This window comes from Nycticebus coucang, chromosome 1 (assembly GCF_027406575.1).
Source record: "Nycticebus coucang isolate mNycCou1 chromosome 1, mNycCou1.pri, whole genome shotgun sequence".
In the NCBI taxonomy this organism is placed as follows: Eukaryota; Metazoa; Chordata; class Mammalia; order Primates; family Lorisidae; genus Nycticebus; species Nycticebus coucang.
In genome coordinates, this window is record NC_069780.1 from 188396838 (window position 1) to 188403478 (window position 6641).

The window sequence follows — 6641 nt, forward strand, 5'->3', positions numbered from 1 at the left end:
TCCAGAAGCTGCCAAATATCTGCAGAGGGCAAAATTGCCCCTGGCTGAGAACTCCTGATCTACAGCATCCATCATCTCTTTAGCCTCCGTGGCTGTGACCAAATATTACCCTGTTTCCCCGAAAATAAGACAGTGTCTTATTTTAAGGTGTGCTCCCAAGGATGCGCTAGGTCTTATTTTCAGGTGACATCTTACCTTTCCTGTAAGTAGGTCTTATTTTCGGAGGATGTCTTATTTTCTAGGAAAAAGGGTACTATGAGACCCAGCAGATCTTTCCTGATTGCAGACAAAATCTTAAAGGTCATCCCTATGCTGAGGCATAAGCCTAGGCTCATAGGTGAGTGGTCTCCACCCAGTTAAACCTGAATATGGGAGTGCTTTGTTGTTCCCTAAATCTTTCTGCTGTAAATTATCTTCCCTAGAGAAGGGGGTGAGGGGAATCATGTGGTTGGCAGCTCACAGACTATCTGTCATTTATGGTAAATTAATCCAAGTCCAATGTTTTTCATATTAATCTAGTTGTTAAAAATCTCAGATTCGACGGGGAGAGACAAGATGGCGGACTGAAGCCAGCTTTCAACAAAGGCTCCCGTCCAGAAGGAGAGTTAAGGGACAGGAATTTAGTAAGTATCCTGGTGGACTTGAGCCTCACCAAGAGAGAAGGCTGAAGAACGCACATCAACACCGCTGAGGCAAGTTGTGATCACAAGGACGCAAACAAAAGGTACAAAATCCACCACCAAGCGGACGGGAGTCCCCCTCCCCCATGAGACCGGCTCTGTAGCCCCACAATTGAACAAGTGGGCAGAAATTAAAGCCCCTCCCACTACACTCCACGGGAGAGACCTTCTAAAAACTGGACCTACCTCCCCTACTGGGGTGCCGTGGCGTTCTCCTGCCGGACATAGGGCTGAATAAAACTTTGGGAATCCTTTGCCGGCAACCCTGAATCCCCGGCGCTCCCCTCCCGCCCACTGAGGTCTGGAGGCCTGTCCCCCAGGACTTCGGATCCTTGGGTGATTTCTCAAGGGGAGTGGACAGTCCCCGAGTTGCGTCTGGTCAGCATTGACTCTGAGGCGCGCCGAGTAAGGAGAGGGCACCGGGCTGAGGGGGAGTCACGCCTCGCGGCACTTCCCTGCGGTGCAGTGCACCAACCCTCCCCGGGCATACGGGGCCCAAGACTGAATAAGACTCTGGCCTCCCCGCTGAGAGCTGAGAACCCCTACTCTCACTCGGGGTCTGAGGGCCTATCCCCCAGGAGTTCGGCTCCTTGGGTGATTTCTCGAGGGGAGTGCACAGTGCCTGAGCTGCGTCAGGTCAGCGCTGACTCTGGGATACGTGAGCGAGGAGAGGGCACTCCGCTGAGGGGAAATCAAGCCTTGGCGGCACTTCCCTGCAGTGCAGTGCAAGAGCCCTCCCCGGGCACAAGACTGAATAAGACTCTGGCCTCCCCGCTGAGAGCTGAGAGCCCCTACTCTCACTCGGGGTCTGAGGGCCTATCCCTCCGGAGTTCGGCTCCTTGGGTGATTTCTCAAGGGGAGTGCACAGTGCCGGAGCTGCGTCAGGTCAGCGCTGACTCTGGGATACGTGAGCGAGGAGAGGGCACTCCGCTGAGGGGAAATCAAGCCTTGGCGGCACTTCCCTGCGGTGCAGTGCAGGAGCCCTCCCTGGACCGTAGTATTGCGTGAAACTGAATGAAACTCTAGCTTCCCCCTGCCCCACTCCCAATCCGGGTCTGGGCGCCCATCCCCCAAGAGTTCTGATTCTTGGGGGATCTCTTAAGGGGTGTGGACCCAGCACAAACTGCGGCCGCTCAGTGCTGACTCTGGGGCGCGGGACAGAGGAGAAAAGGGTCGCCTGAGTGCCCACACCAGAGCAGCAGTTCCCTGGAGGTAGATCAACAGCCGTTTTTTCTTTAACGGCAGAACGCTCACTTCTGGATATTCTGAGGCCACACCCCCTGTCTCCCTGGGCAACCAGAGGAGGCCACCTGTGTCACGACTCACAAACCCAGAAGCCTCCAGGGCGGGGCCGACCCAGAGAGGTGTTCAGACGCAATTCTCCAGCAGCAAAGACGTTTGAACTCAAAACAGCCCGTCTCCTGTAGGCGACGACAGGAACAGAGACAGAACCTCACAAAGTTGTCTGTTCTGTTCTGTTCTGTTAGCAGCATCCATCAGGGACGGGGCTAAGCCTGAGTGAACACCTCCTTCCCATCACCTGCATCAAACACTCAAAGATGTCAGGCCCCATCTCCTTCTGCTAGATAGCGGCAGTCTGCGGGGGCCTGGCAGACTTCCTCGCGATTCAGGCAGGTGCAAACCCCTGGAGTGTCTGTTCACTGCAGGCAACTGGGTTAGCCATCTGCAGAGATACCAGTGACTGGGTCCGACGGAGGGGCAAAGTGGGGAAGGAGACGTTAACCTTCCCAGACTGCTCTGTTTGCGGGGTGGCTCCTCCTGACTCCACGCTGCACTGGAGTGAGCTGTCTCAGAGGAGTCACCAGGCCCCTGTGATCCAGTTCCCAGAGACCTCTTGAACCCTTCCACCTGAGACAAGTGCCGATTGAGACAGTTGATTCGGACCTTTTGAACTGGGCTAATAGACTGAGGACTTTTCAGGTGGTGCCCTGGGTGTGCGATTGTAGGAAGGTTTGATTCTCCTTTTCCAACTGGGGCCAGAGGTGGGCAGGCGGGGTGACTTAATTGCTGATTTTTCCACACAGCTGAGACTTCAAGCCAGAGTAGAAGTTGCAATAGGATAGAACAGAAACCAGCTGAAAACAAGACAGAACCACTTTGCTCCACCACACCAGACAGGGCCCCAGTTTCTCAGGCCACAACACTGTATGGGCCCTCGATAAAACCCCAGGGGAAAAACCAAAGGGAGTAAACCATGGGGCGGAATCAGCGGAAAAACTCTGGTAACATGAATAACCAGAATAGATCAACCCCCCCAAGAAAAGATACGGCAGATGTGATTGAAGATCCCATTCATAAACAACTGGCTGAGATGTCAGAAGTCGAATTCAGAATTTGGTTTGCAGACAAGATTAATAAAATGGAATTAGGAATTCGTGGAGAAATTCAAAAACTGTCTCAAGAATTTAACGAATTTAAAGACAAAACCACCAAAGACTTAGACACACTGAAACAAGAACTTACAGCCCTCAAAGATATGAAAAATACAGTAGAATCCCTCAGTAACAGAATGGAGCAAGCAGAAGAAAGGATTTCTGACATTGAAGATAAAGTCTTCGAACGCTCCCAATCTCTCAAAGAGGAAGAGAAATGGAGAGCAAAAACGGATCACTCACTCAGAGAGCTCTCAGATAATTCGAAAAAACATAACATAAGGGTTATAGGAATTTCGGAGGCTGATGACGTGGCAGCCAAGGGCACAGAGGCCCTTCTACATGAAATTATGAAAGAAAATTTTCCAGACATGCCTAGAGAATCTGAAATTCAGATAGCAGACAGCTTCAGAACCCCAGCACGATTCAACCCCAAAAAGCCATCTCCCAGACATATCATAATTAGCTTCACTAAAGTTAACATGAAAGAGAAGATTCTCAAAGCAGCCCGGCGAAAGAAAACTATAACGTACAAAGGTAAGAATATTAGAATAACTGCAGATCTCTCTGCTGAAACTTTTCAAGCAAGAAGAGGCTGGTCATCAACTTTTAATCTCCTAAAGCAAAAAAACTTTCAACCCAGGATCTTGTATCCAGCTAAACTGAGTTTCATCTATGATGGAGAAATTAAATACTTCAATGACATTCATATGTTGAAAAAATTTGCCATAAGTAAACCAGCTCTTCAGGATGTTCTCAGACCTATCCTCCACAATGACCAACCCAATCCTATACCACAAAAGTAAACTCACTCAGAAACTTCGGATCAAACTCCAACTTCCACACTGGCGAAAGGATTAAAAATGTCCACTGGACCTTTGAAAAACTCGATACCCAAAATTCCACCAGACTTATCCTTACTCTCCATCAATGTGAATGGCTTAAACTGTCCTCTAAAGAGGCATAGGTTAGCTGACTGGATACAAAAACTTAAGCCAGATATTTGTTGCATACAAGAGTCACATCTCAACTTAAAAGACAAATACAGACTCAGGGTGAAAGGATGGTCATCCATATTTCAGGCAAATGGTAATCAGAAAAAAGCAGGTGTTGCAATTTTATTTGCAGATACAGTAGGCTTTAAACCATCAAAAGTAAGGAAGGACAAGAATGGTCACTTCATATTTGTTAAGGGTAATACTCAATATGACGAGATCTCAATTATTAATATCTATGCACCCAACCAGAATGCACCTCAATTTATAAGAGAAACTCTAACAGACATGAGTAACTTGATTTCCTCCAGCTCCATAATCGTTGGAGATTTCAACACTCCCTTGGCAGTGTTGGATCGATCCTCCAGAAAGAAGCTGAGCAAAGAAATCTTAGATTTAAACCTAACCATCCAATATTTAGATTTAGCAGACATCTACAGAACATTTCATCCCAACAAAACTGAATACACATACTTCTCATCAGCCCACGGAACTTACTCCAAAATTGATCACATTTTAGGTTACAAGTCTAACCTCAGTAAATTTAAAGGAATAGAAATTATTCCGTGCATCTTCTCGGACCATCATGGAATAAAACTTGAATTGAGTAACAACAGGAATCTGCATACCCATACAAAAACATGGAAGTTAAATAACCTTATGCTGAAGGATAGCTGGGTCAGAGATGAGATTAAGAAAGAAATCACCAATTTTTTGGAACAAAATGACAATGAAGACACAAGCTATCAGAACCTCTGGGACACCGCAAAGGCAGTTCTAAGAGGGAAATTTATAGCACTGCAAGCCTTCCTCAAGAGAACGGAAAGAGAGGAAGTTAACAACTTAATGGGACATCTCACGCAACTGGAAAAGGAAGAACATTCCAACCCCAAACCCAGTAGAAGAAAAGAAATAACCAAAATTAGAGCAGAATTAAATGAAATTGAAAACAAAAGAATAATACAACAGATCAATAAATCAAAAAGCTGGTTTTTTGAAAAGGTCAATAAAATAGATAAACCTCTGGCCAACCTAATCAGGAAAAAAAGAGTAAAATCTCTAATATCATCAATCAGAAACAACAAAGACAAAATAACCACAGACTCATCAGAAATCCAAAAAATCCTTAATGAATATTACAAGAAACTTTATTCTCAGAAATATGAAAATCTGAAGGAAATAGACCGATACTTGGAAGCACGCCACCTTCCAAGACTTAACCAGAATCAAGTGGAAATGTTGAACAGACCCATATCAAGTTCAGAAATAGCATCAACTATACAAAACCTCCCTAAAAAGAAAAGCCCGGGACCAGATGGTTTCACGTCAGAATTCTACCAAACCTTTAAAGAGGAATTAGTACCTATATTACTCAACCTGTTCCAAAATGTAGAAAAAGAAGGAAGACTACCCAACACGTTCTATGAAGCAAATATCACCCTGATCCCCAAACCAGGAAAAGACCCAACAAGAAAAGAAAATTATAGACCAATATCACTAATGAATATAGATGCAAAAATATTCAACAAGATCCTAACAAACAGAATCCAGCAACACATCAAACAAATTATACATCATGACCAAGTTGGTTTTATCCCAGGGTCTCAAGGCTGGTTCAATATACGTAAATCTATAAATGTAATTCAGCACATAAACAAATTAAAAAACAAAGACCATATGATTCTCTCAATTGATGCAGAAAAAGCTTTTGATAATATCCAGCATCCCTTCATGATCAGAACACTCAAGAAAATTGGTCTAGAAGGGACTTTTCTTAAACTGATAGAGGCTATCTACAGCAAACCCACAGCCAATATCATATTGAATGGAGTTAAATTGGAATCATTTCCACTCAGATCAGGAACCAGACAAGGCTGCCCATTGTCTCCATTGCTTTTCAACATTGTAATGGAAGTTTTAGCCACCGCAATTAGGGAAGAAAAGGCGATCAAGGGCATCCATATAGGGTCAGAAGAGATCAAACTCTCGCTCTTCGCAGATGATATGATTGTGTATCTGGAAAACACTAGGGACTCTACTACAAAACTCCTAGAAGTGATCAAGGAATACATCAGCGTCTCAGGTTACAAAATCAACATTCATAAATCGGTAGCCTTTATATACACCAACAACAGTCAAATTGAAAAAGCAGTTAAGGACTCTATCCCATTCACAGTAGTGCCAAAGAAGATGAAATATTTGGGAATTTACCTAACAAAAGACGTGAAAGATCTCTATAAAGAGAACTATGAAACTCTAAGAAAAGAAATAGCTGAAAATGTTAACAAATGGAAAAACATACCATGCTCATGGCTAGGAAGAATCAACATTATCAAAATGTCCATACTACCCAAAGCAATATATACTTTCAACGCACTCCCTATTAAAGCTCCACTGTCATATTTTAAAGATCTTGAAAAAACATTACTTCGTTTTATATGGAATCAGAAAAAACCTCGAATAGCCAAGACATTACTCAGAAATAAAAACAAAACAGGAGGAATCACACTACCAGACCTCAGACTTTACTACAAATCGATAGTGATCAAAACAGCATGGTATTGGCACAAAAA